The following is a 17,917-nucleotide window of genomic DNA, read 5'->3' as shown; positions in this document are numbered from 1 at the left end:
GCCCAAAGTAGTACAGTCTTCCATCCTTCCATAGTAATTAGTGCCTCCCCAACCAACTTAGAAAACCCTAGTCTAGGACACTGAACCAAATCTTAAAACATGTCAAAACCGATACCCTCCCACTTCAGTCCTTTTTCTTTTTTTTTCTTTTTTCTTTTTTTTTTTTTGAGACGGAGTCTCGCTCTGTCACCCAGGCTGGAGTGCAGTGGCTGGATCTCAGCTCCCTGCAAGCTCCGCCTCCCGGGTTCACGCCATTCTCCTGCCTCAGCCTCCCGAGTAGCTGGGACTACAGGCGCCTGCCACCTCGCCCGGCTAAGTTTTTTTTTGTATTTTTTAGTAGAGACGGGGTTTCACTGTGTTAGCCAGGATGGTCTCGATCTTCTGACCTCGTGATCCGCCCGTCTCGGCCTCCCAAAGTGCTGGGATTACAGGCTTGAGCCACCGCGCCCGGCCTCAGTCCTTTTTCTTTCCGTTCTCTTTCTCTGGGGATGTCTACTAAATACATAAGTGAACACACTGAAATTTTCATGCATTGCCTCAGGGGAAGGATGACCGAAGGAGAGTTAGAGAAACAGAAAGAGAACGAAAACAGAGAGACCGGGCGCGGTGGCTCACGCCTGTAATCCCAGCACTTTGGGAGGCTGAGGTGGGCGGATCATGAGGTCAGGATATCGAGACCATCCTGGCTAACACGGTGAAACCCCGTCTCACTAAAAAATACAAAAAAATTAGCCAGGCGTGGTGGTGGGCGCCTGTAGTCCCAGCTACTTGGGAGGCTGAGGCAGGAGAATGGCGTGAAACCGGGAGGCGGAGCCTGCAGTGAGCCGAGATCGCGCCACTGCACTCCAGCCTGGGCGACAGAGCGAGACTCCGTCTCAAAAAAAATAAAAATAAAAATAAATAAATAAGTAAATAAAAAAGAGCATGAGAACAGAGAGAGGTAAGTGAAGTCACTGCTGCACAGTATCATGTAATGTCTCCACATAGCCCTCCAACCATGAAGAAAAGAAATATAATGACATGTCAACTCCATAATCTTGCTACTATCTGTAAAAAAAAATAAACAAATCAATCAATTAAGGAAAGAAGGATAATGGCACATGTAAGATATTTACAATGGCAACTTTGTGGTGGTAGAATACAGAGTGGTTTTCAAAATCCTTTTTTGTGTGTATGTTTTCTTACATTGTTTGAATGTATTTCAGTCCACAAGATATACATCAGTAACACATGGTGTTTTTTTTCAATGAAAGCAAATATTTAAAGATGTTAACTCTTTTTCAGATAAAGAAAAGCATACAAAATATTTATTGCTGCATTTCCATGCCTTCTCCACAATATTGAGGCCTGAATTAGGTAGGCAGTTGAAGTCTTTCTAAAAGTGAGTCAGATGTAAGCATCCTACAGCTTCCACACGAGGCCAAATAAGCAGGAATCCCTTAACTCTAAGAGCCATGGTGGGGAAGAGTGTTGGTTGGGCTACCATGTGTATTTTCTCTGTTCTATAAGTCGCATCCACATGAATAGGCTTCCGTTTTAAATCCTGGATATTAGGAACATATTTTAATTAGTTCTACAAGTTAGGAATAGCTGAAAGCTCTATATTTGCATTTACAAATTTGTACCTAGTCTTGAACCATTTCTGACTATACTGTCACCACTGTAATCTAAACTGCTTTTCTAAAAGTGATATTCCAGGATCCTCCTATAAGAATGCAAAGCACATTTTCCATGCCACACCTTTGTTTTCCTTGTTTCTTTCATCAAGAATGTCCTCACTCTACACTCTACTTCCCAACTAGTGAAATTCACCATACTTTCCAGGTTGAGCCCATGACTCCATTTCCTTCTAGACGACACAACTACAAAGGAATGTCTCCCTCTCTGAATATTGGAGTGATGCATTCCCTATTGTCTGTGGTGGCATTCACAGGTTCTTAGCTGCATTGGTATTTAATTCTGCATTATGATTGAACATTTACCCGTTTTCTCTTGGTTTTCTCTACTAGACTGTGTTCTCCCCCAGGGCAAACATTTTCTGCATGTGGAGGAGCCATTCCTGGGCTGGGGCTAATCCCAGCAGAGACTGATCCATTTTAAAGATTTCAAGTCCCTGGAGCTCCAGGTGACTGGCACTGGCTCAGAAAAGAGGAGCAGGTTTATTGGCTGATACTTTTTTTTTTTTTTTTTTTTGAGACGGAGTCTCGCGCTGTGTCACCCAGGCTGGAGTGCAGTGGCTCGATCTCGGCTCACTGCAAGCTCCGCCTCCCAGGTTCAGGCCATTCTCCTGCCTCAGCCTCCGAGTAGCTGGGACTACAGGCGCCCGCCACCACGCCCGGCTAGTTTTTTGTATTTTTAGTAGAGACGGGGTTTCACCATGTTAGCCAGGATGGTCTCGATCTCCTGACCTCGTGATCCACCCGCCTCGGCCTCCCAAAGTGCTGGGATTACAGGCTTGAGCCACCGCGCCCGGCCAAAGACCTGAGGCTCAACTATATGCATCTAATTGGCCCATAAATCTTAACATCAAGACAAAGCTTTTGTCTCTTTATAGACTGAAACCCTCTCTTGGAGCTGAATGTATCCTTTTATGAATTATTTGGTCTAACTTCCACAGTATAAACCTATAATGTAGTATTTAGTAGCACTGACTTTGGAGTTAGACTCCTTGGGCGTAAATTTCAGTAGTATCACTCTTTCAACACAATTTATTTGCCATTTCTGTTTCTTACACGCCTCCTTTATAGAATAAGGAAAATAGTACTTACGCAGTTGATGACTGCTGTACTAAAGGTACTCATGACAAGCTATGCATGTGCAAAATACAAGGTTACTAACTCACCTGGAGTTAAAGAAGCCCTAAATAATAATAATAATAAAGCAATGCTTAAATTATTATTATTAGTATTGATTATTGAGTTAATATTAACTTTAAAGTACTTAGCACATTATGAATGCAGTGTTAAATATTATTTTTATTACTATTGATATTGCTATTTCCCCAGTGCTAGGAAGGACTAGAGATGGGGAGAGATATTAATGGCTAATTTGTGCAGGACTTGCACCACTTTATTGCCAAGTCTGGATTCCAGAGCCCCACATGACCCTCTGTGTCCACAGTGCTGACACAATATTATGTAGAAAGTAGGAATAAAATGCACTTATTGTTTAAATTTATTATGGCCCAAAGCAATAATTACCAAGTACATTACATAGGTTTGGAACACTAAGAGTCCACTTACACACACATACACCCACCCACCCACAAACTCTTTGGACTTCATCAAAATCTGGAGATATGCTTTCCTATAGAGCTTATGTTAATTAGATTTTCATAGACATCTTGCCATGAGAAGAAAATAAAAATTGTCAACAGACTTGCCTTATCAAAACTCATGAATTTCTGCAAACACATATTTTCACAGTTGATGGACGCATTTGACTGAATATCTTGACTTTTTGACTTATATGAAACAGCTCATTAAATGTTTTGGTATTAAAAGCATGTCATTCTTATACTTTATTATTTTTCTTTTGCAACTTTGAGGTGGTACACTGAGGAATTGACAAAACTTGTGTTCAGACTTGAGTCTCATGACCTGAATTTCAATGTTCTGTCCTTAAAGTGATCTGAGTTTTGTGTGGAGAAATTAATATTCCAGAAAATACTTGTATTCCAACATAACACCTATTGTACTAGATGAGTGCATGACAGATTATTAAAGTGCAGAATCAAGGACTATGTTGGGGTGTGGGAATAAATGCAGTGGATCTTGTTTTGCTCACAGAAAAGTTGATGCTATCATTGTCCTTAGTGATTAGGGGGAGTCTAATGGGTAGATATTGGCAGGTGGGATGAGGGTGGGATGGTCAGTGGGAAGGGGACATTTTAGGCAAAGGAATAGAACGTTTCAAGGCTTGGAAGCATGAAAAAACAAGGCATAATGAAGGAAAGCAGGCCAGAGAGCATTTTATATGTGGAAGGAACATTTTGGTGATTAAATTTCAAAGGATGGCATCACCGTGACCAGACCATAATAGACCCCATATAACATTTTAAGGAGTTTGAATTTTGTCCTGTAGAGCAAAGTGAAAGATTATAAGGAAAAATAAAACTAACTTAATTAGCTCATGCTGTAGAAAGAGTATTCTGCCTGCAGTGAATGAATTCTGGAAGGCAGTCATGAAGTCTAACCTGTACATCAGGAGCTATTCAAATAATTCAGGAAAGTGATGATGGGTGTGTGAATTAGGGCACGAGTAAAGGGGCTGGAGAGGAGTGGCAAATTTGTCAGGGCCTTGGGACATGACACTCATGGTACTTCAAAACTGGTGATTGAGCTGTGAGGTGGAGGCCATAGGCCCACTCCACACTCAGGTGCATGTCTTGAAGGAGGAATAGATTTTGAAGTAAGTTGCTGAGTTTGAGAGTAAAACATATTTGGTTCAAGATGCATATCCAGGCAGAACTCTTAAGTAAGCCATTAGATACTTTCATTGGGTGAAAAGTCTGGGTATGAAATAGTGATTTGGAAGTCTCTGTGGAGAATACAGATTTTTTAGGTGAACGGGTTGTGGTTCAAATCGTTAGGATGGGTAGGTTGTTAAGGGGGGGTGGAGTGTAAAAGCAAGAAGACAGATGATGAACTTTGGAAAATACAAATACTGAATGATGGGCAAGAGGAAGAAGATACAGGAATAGGATATTTTATATTACCAAAATAAATCATCATCAAGAAGTAACTTTATAATACTTTAGGCCAGAAGTTTACATAATTTGATGCTGAATATAAATAAAGTACTGTAATAATCTGTGTGCAGTCTTAATGACATACTGGATACATATTGTGAAATGCCAATTATTTAAAGCAGCTTTTGAAAGGAGGCCGCTTTCTAGCAGTGCACAATACCATAATAAAATACATTTTAGGAATCATCTTCTATAAACAGTATCCCTGGTAATCATTAAGATGTCATCTTTATTATGCCAAGGCCAAATCCAATGTTAGGGATTAATATAGTTTGCATTTCTGTTTCTTCTCATCTTATGTAACCTGTATTTTTGACAGCCATTTAGCTTACATTATAATAGTATAATGTACCATGACAATGTATGTGTTATGACAGTATTGCACTCAGTGAAAAAGCTGTTGCATCTATGGACTTGAAAACATAAATCATGAAAGCTTTGTTGCAAAAATTTATTATTTAATCAGTTTGGAAGTTGAGTGATATTTTAATTGCCTCTTTGTTTACCATTCTGATCATGATTTACACTTTACTGCTATCCAGAGTCTATGTTAACTAGTAAAAACAAACCGTATTTGAGAGTTCACTCTTAAATCTAAGATCAAATGATTTTTCAGATTATTTATTTAAAAACAATTCTACAGGCCATGCTCACAATTTATAATTGCTTAGGCGCAAGTCAGTGTAAAACAATAGTGCTACATTTAAAACATGTTGTTTAGAATGAATTCGCTCATTAAAAGGTCACAGAACCTCATCAAGCTTCTCATAAAACTGTATGGCTTAAAATTTAACCTAGCAGTTTCATGGTGTGAAATCTTTTTTGACATGTTTCTCAAAAAGATAAAAAGAAAACTTGCAGAAAATTTCATTTGGGTAGGATATTAACTAATAAGATTCAATCAAAGATATTTGAAATTTCTTCAAGTCAAGATAAAATTAAAGATAAAAAGATAAAAATTAAAGGTAAAATTAAAGATAAAAGATAAAAAAGCTATTTTAAGTAAAAGATAAACTTTTATTCTAGCACTAGTAGTTGGTTAATTTAAACTGCCTAAGTATGACCAAGAAAAAGAGAGAGAGAAAAAAGATGCCTCATACATATCTAGAAAGCAATAAACTCATTAAAAGTTGCTTACAAAATCTTCGTAGATTTTCCAAGCTTTAACAAAATTCCAAGGTATTACTCGAATAGGCCAGATGATTGAAAAGGTTATTTAGATAGAACTATCTCATGACTTACACATAACACACATGATATATATTATTTTTATTCTGTTAGAAAGTCAAGACATAAAATGGATGGCAGGAGTTCCTTATCAGAACAGAATCTCTTAGAACTAGAAATGAATGCCTTTTTCCACACACGAACTCTTTGGCTGCATAAAAGTATCCATGGAAACCCTTACCTGTTAGTTCTAATATGCATATACAAGGTTATTTTCTTTTCCATTTTATTTCAACAAAAACGTGAATGGAATAGAAAGCACTGAACTACTAGAAACTTCCAAGGCCTTACATAACAGTTTTTGACAAAAAGCTCATTATATTTTTATAGTTTCTATTTGGCACAAGACCAAATGACTTTACAGAATATGTTCATCAATATATGTAACAAGGATTATTAAATGTCCTATTATGCTTATGGATACAAATTTATGTTTTTATTATTCAGGAGCCACAGTTGGTGTACATTCAATTTAAATGATATTTTATCATTTTTCAGTCAAATAAAATATATGTAGTGAAAAAGTACCTCCTAAAACTTCCTAAAAGCTAGCTTGCATCTGGATAAGGTGTGGAATTGAAGGAAGAAGCTAAAGAGAGTTGATGATTGCAGAAAAGCCAAGAGCATGGTATTTATTTTAAAAAGTTTTTAATTGGATAGTTCACAGAATGAAAGAACTATGGAAACAAATGAAGTATACCCAGATGCGAACAAGAAAAGGATATTTATTCAGAGCTAGCATAGTAAGGAAGTCAACCGCCATTATTTATGTTTGGCAGAGACTCAAAGGCAGGCAGAGAAGTAGGAAAGCTTTAGAATGGAAAAAAGGGAAGACTTCGGGTCTGCTTGATTGAAGGCTATTGGTATGGAGGAGTCGGAAGCCTGATAACTGAAAGAAAAGTATCCTATGAGGGTGATTAGGCAGCATATTTGTCTCTCTTCAGTTGGTTCAAAGTTGGAAGTAGAGAAAGGCAGCTAAAAATTGTGAAAGTTGTCCATTATTGATCAGGTACTGACCGTTTTGGGCTAATTGCCGTGGAGGCTGTGGTCTTGCTCTGGTTATTGCAGTTTGTGGGTTAGAATTCTATTTCTATGTGTGGTGTGACTGTGTATTCAGTCTCTCAGAACTAAAGGCTAGTGATATCGTCAATTAACTAAAAAAGCTGAGCTCTGAGGCAGACATTAAAGAAAAGTAAAGAAAGTGGACTAGGTATTTAAAAAATGAGTAATAAGAGAATGGCAGCAGCAAGAGAAAATTTTTAAAAATGGAAATAAATGTGTGAACCACAGTTTGGGAATAAAGGTGGAGATGGGGCAGAAAAAACAGAAGCAAGCAGGCTAATGGTCTTTTTGTATCTCTCTTTGAAAGGAGAGAGATCAAGAAATAAGATTCAATAAAAGATACTTGAAATTCCCATATGCAATACTGAATTTATCATAGCAGGCTCATACATTTTTCACTGAGTTAAGAAATATTCAATTAAATGGAAATATCAAACACATAGGATAGTCAATTTACTGAAATATGAAAGCCCTTCAATATTTCAGTTGATATCTTTTAACATTGTGAGCCAGTGTTTGTGTAGCAGGGCTCTTCTTTCAAAACTAGATTATATGTTTCTCAGGTTGGCCCTGGAGATCAAAATGTCTTTATTCAAGGGCATGCAGGCAAAAGAACAAGCACATTTATCATGGAACATTCAACAGTCCTTTACTGTCTGATGCATCAGATCTTCTGTCCAAACTTCCCACGGATTGCTCGAGTCCTGCGGATCTGGATCATTCTGTGTTCCCAAGCCCATCTGTGTTCTGTTGGCAGCTGAGAGATTGCATACTGTAATCTCTCTCTCTCTGATGTATGTCTTCTAAGAAACCCAAACATAAAGAGTAACACAAGTTTATTAATTTTACTTTTACATATGAAAAGTTGCAATGTTACAAGTGATTCTGGAGTTGTGGGAAATTAAACATGCACAAGAGGGTCCTCAAATCAAAGGCCAGGATGTGGTCCCTAGTTCTTAGCTCCAGTGTGACTCCAACAACCTCCAGTAGAGATAAAGGCAGCATCTCACCGTAATTATTCAGTTCTACTCTCCACCAAGAGGAGAATAAAATAATTCTTTTCCTTGTTTTTTTTTTTTTTTTTTTTCATTTTAAAAGCATTCTTTCACTTTTAAAAGCACTTTTGAGGTAATCCTGGATCTGCTTTATAAATGTCATGAATCATATAGGCAGTAAAACAATGGAGAGGGGGAATTAGCAATAAGATTATGCTATTTGGTTAATTTCATAATGTAATATTCTTCCCCTTAATTTACTCAATATTGGTAATTAGTAATGTGATTTTTAACTTATCTCATAAAATATGGTCTTGGATTTCAGGACAATCCTTGGTATGAGGGAACATTTTTCGTTTGTGTCCTCTTCCTTTGTAGGGGTACTCAAGACTTTGAATGCATAGGCTCAGTCCTGCTGTGCACTTTCTACACAAATCCTGACCAAGCCTGCGAATATGGACAAATATTTATTCAGACCAATAGGTAGAGTTTGGCATTGACCTGGCACCCAGAGTGCCCAAAGTAGTTGCTGTTCTATATATTCACCAACCACCTGTCTTCATCCCAAACTTTACCTTATGATCAGATTTCTATTGATTTCTTTTTTTGTCATATATGCTAAACCCCAACAATTTTAGCTCAGCTTCTCTTTGTCATGTACTTTATTGCAGGAGATAGGGGAAGACTCTGTTGTTCAAACCTGTAGCCACTGGATCACATCATGTTCAGACAGAGCTCACTAAAACCATAATGCAGGCCCTTCCTTGAGAAAGGGCTACTGATCTACCTCTCTGAGCAACTTTGATCTCATGGCTTGTAAGGCCAAACTGAATTGAATGGGCAAGTGATTTTCAAACCAGTTACAGATATTACATAACAGCTTCTCGTGCACATGGGAGACGGAGTCTCACTCTGTCACCAGGCTGGAGCACAGTGGCGTGATCTCGGCTCACTGAAACCTCCGACTACCTGGTTCAAGAAATTCTCCTGCCTCAGCCTCCTGAGTAGCTGGGATTACAGGCATGCACCACCACGCTCAGCTAATTTTTGTATTTTTAGTGCAGACGGGGTTTCACCATGTTGGCCAGGATGGTCTCCATCTCCTGACCTCGTGATCTGCCCACCTTGGCCTCCCAAAGTGCTGGAATTACAGGCGTGAGCCACCGTGCCCAGCCAACATTTTTGCTTTTTGAAAGACACTGATGGGAATGAAAAAAATCTACAGATTAAGAGAAAATAATTGCAAATTATATATTTGATAAGAGATTCATATCCAGAATACTTAAAACACTGTCAAAATTCACTGCTAAGAAAACAGACAACCCCATAACAATTTGGGCAAACAATTTGAACATGTACTTCCAAAAATAAAAGATATGCATAATATATTAGCACATAAAAATATGTTCAAATTTTTTTCATCAAAGACATGTAAAATTGAAACCACAATGATATACCACTAGACATCACAGTAGTGCTTAAAGTGAAAAAGGCTTATAATAAGCGTTAACAAGGATGTGGAGAGACTGAAACTTTTACAATTCTGACAGGTAATGTAAAATGGTAGAACCACTTCCAGCAACAGTTTGTTGGTATCTTAAAAAGTTAAACATGTAGCTATTATATGTTCTAGCCACTCCACTCCTATACATTTACCTAAGATAAATGAAAATATATGTCTATTCAAAGACTTATACATACATATTCATATCAACTATATTTGGAAACAGCTCCAATTTTTATCAACTGGTAAATGGATAGAAAATTCTGGGATATCCATGCAATATTTTTTATTCAACAATAATAACTAATGAGTTGGCCAGCATGGTGTCTCATGTCTGTAATCCCAGCATTTTGGGAGGCTGAGGCAGGCGGATCACTTGAGGTCAGGAGTTCGAGACTAGCCTGGTCAAAATGGTGAAACCCTGTCTTTACCAAAAATAAAAAAAAATTAGCCAGGTGTGGTGGTGCATGCCTGTAATCCTGGCTACTCAGGAGGCTGAGGCAGGAGAATCACTTGAACCTGGGAAGTGGTGGTTGCAGTGAGCCGAGATCGTGCCAATGCACTCCAGCCTGAGTGACAGAGTGAGACTGTCTCAAAACAAACAAACAAAAACCAAAAAAACTTATTAGTTATTGATACCTATACAACATAGATGAGTTTCAAAAATAACTAAGCAGTGTAAAATAAGTCAGACAATAAAAAGAGAACATATAGTTTGATTTCATTCATATAAAATTCTAGAAAATACAAACTAACCTATGGGGCAAAAAGCACACCAGTGGTGAGAGTTGATGAAGGGAGAGATGACAAAGAGAGATTGTAAAGGGACATGAGGTAAGTTTGGATGTGATGAGTATGCTTATTTCCTGCTCATAGTTTTCTGGGTGTACACATCTGTCCAAATTTATTAAATTACACATTTTCAATATATGCCATTTATTTTATGTCAATTGTACCTCAATATAGTTGTAAGGGAAAACAGCAACATGGTGGTCTTTGAATTCCTCACCTTTAAAATAAGAAAGACAAACTATAATTATTGCTGAGGACCAAAATTCTGTGATTCTGTAAACAAGAAGGCTAAAGATGAGGCCCAAAAGGTAGGAGATTGTACATACAGTGTTGTTAATGTCTTGTTGAAACTGCAGAATAAGAGCATGTATTACTGGGTAATGAGAGTATTTCCCCTAAAATAAAATGGATTCTAGTTTGTGGCTCTTTGGCCTAGGGATGGGGAAAATCTTCCTCCTTCTAGTCCTAATGGGGGTGGCCCGCCATTCTTAGCTACATGGAGATAGGCTGGAAGGGAACAGCAAAACAGGCCTGCAAGTTCTCAGTGACAATGACATTGATCATAGCTGCTACAGTCAATGTTATTCACACTGAGAACTTGTGTGGAGATATGTCAAGATCCTGGGATATGTGATAACCAGGCAGTGGTGAGGAATATCCTAAGTTCCAGGGGTCTTGTATGAGTTTTGGATTTTATACCAAGGTAGCAGAATTTCCAGAGAAATCCTTTTAAATAGAGAGGAGCAAAATGGATCTCTTGAGTCTCAGTCACCAAAGGAAGTGGTACGGTAGCAATTCAAGAAGGCCAGCTTGGACCTGGCAGACTACATCCCGAGCACATGTGAGAAAGTACTTCTTGAATTGGTGAATCAGCAGAAAAGAAGAATTTGGAAGTATACTTACATTGACAGCATTTCTTTATCTATCTCAGGTAAACATATAGTTTAATAGGTTAGGGCCAATAATGCAATGGTTAGAAGAGTGGACATGAATTCCCGGTGCCTTTCTTAACCTTCTTCAGCATACATGCATTACAAAATAATGCAAGGACTTAAAAATCATGCTATACTCCTGACCCGCATACCACTATAACCCTAATTATGCTGTTTCTGCTCACTTAGCAACTAGCCTATATCTTACATGTAGCTCATAGTACAAGACAGCTTTCAGTGGAAGATCTTTAGAAATATGATTAAATACCATCTTGATATTTGGGAAATTAACATCAGATTATTGTCTTGAAATATCACCTAAGAATTATTTCATGTCTTATGTACTTTGAACCATACAAAACTGCTGTTTTAATAGGTCAAATATGGTTTCAAATTGGAAATTTTATGATTCAAAATCAAAAGGTAAAAAAGGAAGGAGGAAAAATGTCAGAATGACAAAGAGAAGGAAAAAAACCATAGATGTTATTTCAAGCCATCAATGTGCATTAAAGAGATATTTCTCAAATCTAGACTATTAATATGAACTACAAATACAATAACTTCAGATACATAATTTACAACTGATTAAACTTGTTTCAAGTTATTTTATATTGGTTATCACTATTGTTGAACTTGCTTCCACAGATCACATATTTTGGCAGAGATATCAGTTGCTTTTATTTTATTCCTTTTTTTTCTCCTAGAGCCTTCAGATGAGATATATTATTACTTATAGAGAACAGGAACAAAATAGACGTTTTTCTTTGACATTTTCTATGAAACTGTAAATTGGATTATACTACAGCTATTTCAATAGGTCATTTTACCTGGTTTTTGAAGAGAGAAAAAGTGATTAATGTTAAGAAACCCTTGATATAGGAATTTAGTGTCCTTGAGCTCCGTACTACCTTTTCTAAAGCTGCTAACACACTGCAAGCGATCAATGACTCAATGTAAATTTATAAAACACATTGTACACACATACACACACATACACACGTACGTGACCTTCCAGAAGTTGTTCATGTGTTAGAAATTAACAGTTTTTGAAGTCTGTAGGTTACCATGGAAATCTGCTGTTGATGCTCACTCCATTAACACATTCATTCCTAGAAAATAACAGCTCTGATTCCTTTACTGTTGTCATTAATAATACTGTTGTGCTATCAAATACTACATCTTATTTATTCTATCTAACTATATTTTTGTACTCATTAACCATCCCTTTTCCTCCCTACACCCACTTCACTTCCAAGCCTCTGGTAACTACCATTCTACTCTGTATCTCCATGAGTTTAATTATTTTGATTTTTAGTTTCCACAAATAAGTGAGAACATGCAATGTTTGTCTTTCTGTGCCTGGCATATTACACTTCATATAATATCCTCCAGCTTCATCCATGTTGTTGCAAATGACAAGATCTCATTCTTTTTTGGCTGAATGGTACGCCATTGTAGATGCATACTGTGTTTCCTTTATGTGTTCATCTGTTGATGGATACTTAGGCTGATTCCCAATCTTGGCTATTGTGAATAGTGCTGCAATAAAAATGGCAGGACACATATCTCTTTGATATACTGATTTACTTCTTTTGGGTATATACCTAGTAGTGGGGTTGCTGGATCATATGGTAGCTCTGTTTTTAGTTTTTTGAGGAATCTCCATACTGTTCTCCATAGAGACAGTACTAATTTACATTCCTATCAACCGTGTATAAGGGTAACATTTTCTCCACATCCTCACTAAAATTCATCATTGCCAGTCCTTTGTATATAATAAAAACCATTTTAACTGGTATGAGATGATATCTAATTGTAGTTTTGATTTGCATTTTCCTGATGTTCAATGCCATTGAGCACCATTTCATATACCTGTTTGCCATTTGTATGTCTTCTTTTGAGAAATGTCTACTTAGATGTTTTGCCCATTTTAAAAATTGGATTATTAAATTTTTTCCTATTGAGCTGTTTGAGCTGCCTATATATTCTGGTTATTAATGCCTTGTCAGATGTATAGTTGGAAAATATTTTCTTTCATTTTGTGAGTTGTCTCTTCACTTTGTTGATTGCTTTGTTTGCTGTGCAGAAGCTTTTAAACGTGATGTGATCACATTTGTCCATTTTTGCTTTGTTACCTGTGCCTGTGGGGTTTACTCAAGAAATCTTTGCCCAGATCAATGTCCTGGAAAGTTGCCCCAATGTTTTCTTTTAGCAGTTTTACAGTTTGAGGTCTTAGATGCAAGTTTTTGATTCATTTTGATTTGATTTTGTATATGGTAAGAGATAGGGGTCTAGTTTCATTCTTCTGCATATGGATATCCACTTTTCCCAGCACCATTTATTGAAGAGATTATCCTTTCTTCAATGTATTTTCTGGGCATTTTTGTTGAAAACGAGTTCACTGTGGATGTATAGATTTATTTCTGAGGTTTGTATTCTGTTCCATTAATCTATGTGGCTATTTTTATGCCAGTACCGTACTGTTCTGGTTAGTATAGATCAGTAATATAATTTGAAGTAAGGGAAGTGATTCCTACAGTTTTGTTCTTTTTACATCAGGATGGCTTTCTGGGTCTTTTGTTGTTCCATATAAATTTTAGGGTTTTTTTTTCTATTTCTGTGAAGAATGTCATTGGTTTTTTATAGAGATTGCATTGAATCTGTAGTTTGTTTTGGCATGTGGACATTTTAACAATATTGATTCTTCCAATTCATGAATATCGAGTATCTTTCCATTTTTGTGTCCTCCTCAATTTCTTGCATCAGTGTTTTATAGCTTTCATTACAAAGGTCTTTCACTTCTTTGATTAAGTTAATTCCTAGGTATTTTATTTGTAGCTATTGTAAATGAGATTACTTTTTCAAGTTGTTTGCTGTTGGCATATAGAAATGCTAGGGATTTTTGTACACTGATTTTTGTATCCTGTAACTTTACTGAATTTGTTTATCAGTTCTAATAGTTTTTGGTAGAGTCTTTAGGTTTTTCCAAATATAAGACCATATCATCTGCAAGGGCAATTTGATTTCTTCCTTTCCAATTTGGATGCCCTTTTTTCTTTCTCATGTCTGATTGCTTTAGTTAGGACTTGCAGTACTATGTTGTGTAACAATAACATATGGTGAAAATGGTGCATCCTTGTCTTGTTTCAGATCTGAGAAGAAAGCCTTTCAGTCTTTCCCTGTTCAGTATGATACCACCTGTGGGTCTGTCACACACATGGCTTTCATTATATGTGTCAATTGGTTTTATGTGTCTAGAAATTTATCCATTTATCATTGTATTGAGGTGTGTTCCTCGTATACACAGTTTTTTTAGGGTTTTTATCATGAAGGGATGTTAAATATTATCATATGCTTTTTTCAGCATAAATTGAAAAGATCATATGGTTTTTGCCTGTCATTTTGTTGATGTGATGTGTCACATTGATTGATTTCCATGTGTTGAACCATCCTTGCATCCCTGGAAAAGATCCTACTTGGTCATGAAGAATCATCTTTTTAATGTGTTTTTGAATTCAGTTTGCTAGTATTTTGTTGAGGATTTTTGTATCAATGTTCTTCAGCGATATTGACCTGTAGTTTACTCTGTCTCTTTTAAAAAATGTATATGTGTCTACTCTTTCTATCTCTTTTTAAAAATGTATATGCATCTAGGTACACAAATGTATATCACAGTCTTGTGAAATGAGTTTGGAAGTGTTCCCTCTTTCTTTATTTGTTGAAATAATTTGAGTAGAATTGGTGTTATTTCTTCTTTAAATGTTTGGTAAAATTCATCAGTGAAACAATTGCATCCCAAAATTTTGCTTTGCTGGGAGACATTTTATAACAGCTTTAATGTCATTACTTGTTATTTTTCTATTCAGATTTTGGATTTCTTCATGGTTCAATCTCGGTAGATTGTATGTATCTGGAAATTTCTCTGTTTATTCTAGGTTTTCCATTTTATTGGCATATAATTGCTCATAGAAGCCTCTAATGATCCTCTAAATTTTTGCCATATCAGTTGTAATATCTCTTTTTTCATCTCTATTTTTATTTAGGTCTTCTTTCTTTCTTAATCTGGCTAATGGTTTGTTGATTTGTTTTCATGTTTTCAAAAACCGACTGTTCATTTTTTAAATCTTTCGTATTTTTTCTTTTCATTTTCATTTATTTCTGCTCTGATCTTTATTATTTCTTCTACTAATTATGGGTTTTGTTTGCTCTTGCTCTTTCAGTTTCTAAAGATGCATCATTAGATTGTGTATTTGAAGTTTTTCTTTCCTTCTTTCTTCCTTCCTTCCTTCCTTCCTTTCTTCTTTCTTTCCCTTCCTTCCCTCCTTCCTTCCTTCCTTCCTTCCTTCTCTTTCTCTCTCTCTCTTCCTTCCTTCCTTCCTTCCTTCCTTTCTTTCTTTCTTTCTTTCTCTCTCTCTCTCTCTCTTTCTTTCCTCCTTCCTTCCTTCCTTCCTTCCTTCCTTCCTTCCTTCCTTCCTTTCTTTCTTTCTTTCTTTCTTTCTTTCTTTCTTTCTTTCTTTCTTTCTTTCTTTCTTTCTTTCTTTCTTTCTTTCTTTTCTTTCTCTTTCTATAAGCCTTCCACTTAGTACTTCTTTTGCTGTATCCCATAAGTTTTAATATGGTATGTTTCTATTCTCATTTGTTTTGAAAAATTTTTAAATTTCCTTTTGAATTTCCTTATTGACTGATTGTTCATTCGGGAACATATTGTTTAATTTCCATGTGTTTGTATAGTTTCCAAAATTCCTCTTGTTATTGATTTTTAGGTTTTTTCATTGTGATTTGAGAAGATACTTGATATGATTTCAATTTTTAAAAAAAATTTTAAGACTTGTTTTTTGCTTAAGATGTGGCCTTTGAGAATGCTGAGGAGAAGAGTGTGTTTTCTGCAGCTGCCAGATGAAATGTTCTGTAAATATCTATTAGGTCCATTTGGTCAAGAGTACATATTAAGTCTAATGTTTCTTTGTTGATTTTCTGTCTGGATGATTGGTCCAATGCTGAAAGTAGGGTGCTGAAGTCTCCAGCTATTATTATTTTGGGGTCTATCTCTCTCTTTGGCTATAATAATATTTGTTTTATATACCTAGGGGCCTAGTATTTGGTGCATATGTATTTTCAACTGTTATATCCTCTTGCTGAATTGGCCCCTTTATCATATAATGACCTTCTTTGTCTTTTTAAAATAGTTTTTGTTTTGAAACCTACCTTGTTGGATATAAGTATAGCTACTCCTGCTTTTTTTTTGTTTGTTTCATTTGCGTGGAATACCTTTTTATCATCCCTTTATTTTCAGTCTTTATTTGAGTCTTATAGGTAAAGTGTGTTTTATTTGTCTTATAGGTTAAGTGTGTTTCTTGTAGGCAACAGATCATTGGGTCTTGCTTTTTAATCCATTCAGCCATTCTATGCCTTTTGATTGAGAAGTTTAGTCTGTTTATATTTAGTGTTTTCATTCATAAGCAAAAACTTACCCCTGCCATTTTGTTACTTATTTTCTGGTTGTTTTGCGGTCTTCTCTTCCTTCTTTTCTTCCTTTCTGTCCTCCTTTTGGTGACGATGACTTTCTCTGGTGGTATGATTTAATTTCTTGCTTTTTATTTTTTGTGTATCCATTGTATGTTTTTTAATTTGAGGTTACCATGAGTCTTCAAATACTATTTTATAATCCATTATTTTAAGCTGATGACAACTTAACACTATTTGCATAAACAAAGAAACAAAAAGAAAACTAATAAAGACTTTACGCTTAATCTGACCCCCTATACACTTTTAAAGTTTTTGTTGTTTCTATTTATATCGTATTACATTGTCTATGTCATGAAAAGTGGTTGTAGTTTGTATTTTTGATAGGTTTATCTTTTAGTCTTTCCATTTAAGATATGAGTAGTTTACATACCACAATTACAGTGTTATAGTATTTTGTATTTATCTGGGTTCTTACTATTACCAGTGAGTTTTGTACCTTCATATGATTTCTTATTGCTCATTACCATCCTTTTCCTTCAGATTGAAGAACTCCCTTTAGCATTTCTTATAGGACAGGCCTGGTGTTGATGAAATCCATCAGCTTTTGCTTGTCTGGGTAAGTGTTTATTTCTCCTTCATGTTTGAAGGATATTTTTTGCTGGATATACTATTCTAGGAGAAAAGTTTTTTGTTTCTTTTTGTCAGAAATTCAAGTGCCATGCTACTCTCCCCTGGCCTGTAAGGTTTCCACTGAAAAGTCTGTTGCTAGACATATTTGAGGTCCATTGCAGGTTATTTCTTTATTTTCTCTTGCTGCTTTTAGGATCCTTTTATTATCCTTGACCTTTGGGAGTTTTGATTATTAAATGTCTTGAGGTGGTCTTCTTTAGGTTAAATCTGATTCATGTTCTATAACCTTCTTGTACTTGAATATTGATACCTTTCTTTAGATTTGAGAAGATCTCTGTTATTATCTCTTTCAATAAACTTTCTACCCCTATATTTCTCTCTGACTTCTCTTTAAGGCCAATAGCTTTTAGATTTGCCCTTTTGAGGTTATTTTCTAGATCTTGTAGGCATGCTTCATTGTTTTTCATTATTTTAAAATTTTTCTCCTCTGACAATGTTTCCAAAAAGCCTGTCTTCAAGCTCACTACGTCTTCCGCTTGCTCAATTTTGCTGTTGAGAG

The 17,917-nt window shown here is 36.1% G+C and overlaps 2 long non-coding RNA genes across 7 annotated transcripts in view; one reads left to right on the top strand and one right to left on the bottom strand.

Annotated features, from left to right (window-relative positions):
- LOC103882257 overlaps positions 1-17,917 on the top strand; it is a 90,971-nt gene that overhangs the window by 18,377 nt on the left and 54,677 nt on the right. The window lies entirely within an intron of this gene.
- The window catches only part of LOC110742632, a 288,855-nt gene continuing 276,125 nt past the window's right edge, over positions 5,188-17,917 (bottom strand). For 2 of the 4 annotated variants that reach the window (XR_002520499.2, XR_002520508.2), the window contains exons 5-6: positions 10,495-10,547; positions 5,356-8,481 (exon numbers count right to left, since the gene is read on the bottom strand). This is a non-coding gene — a long non-coding RNA (uncharacterized LOC110742632). Of the gene's footprint in view, positions 8,482-10,494; positions 10,548-17,917 lie in introns of all 4 variants that reach the window. The other 2 variants (XR_002520502.2, XR_002520501.2) reach the window with 2 other exon arrangements.

This window comes from Papio anubis, chromosome 2 (assembly GCF_008728515.1).
Source record: "Papio anubis isolate 15944 chromosome 2, Panubis1.0, whole genome shotgun sequence".
NCBI lineage: Eukaryota > Metazoa > Chordata > Mammalia > Primates > Cercopithecidae > Papio > Papio anubis.
The sequence above is the reverse complement of the archived record's forward strand: the minus strand, read 5'-3'. Positions and strand labels throughout refer to the sequence as shown.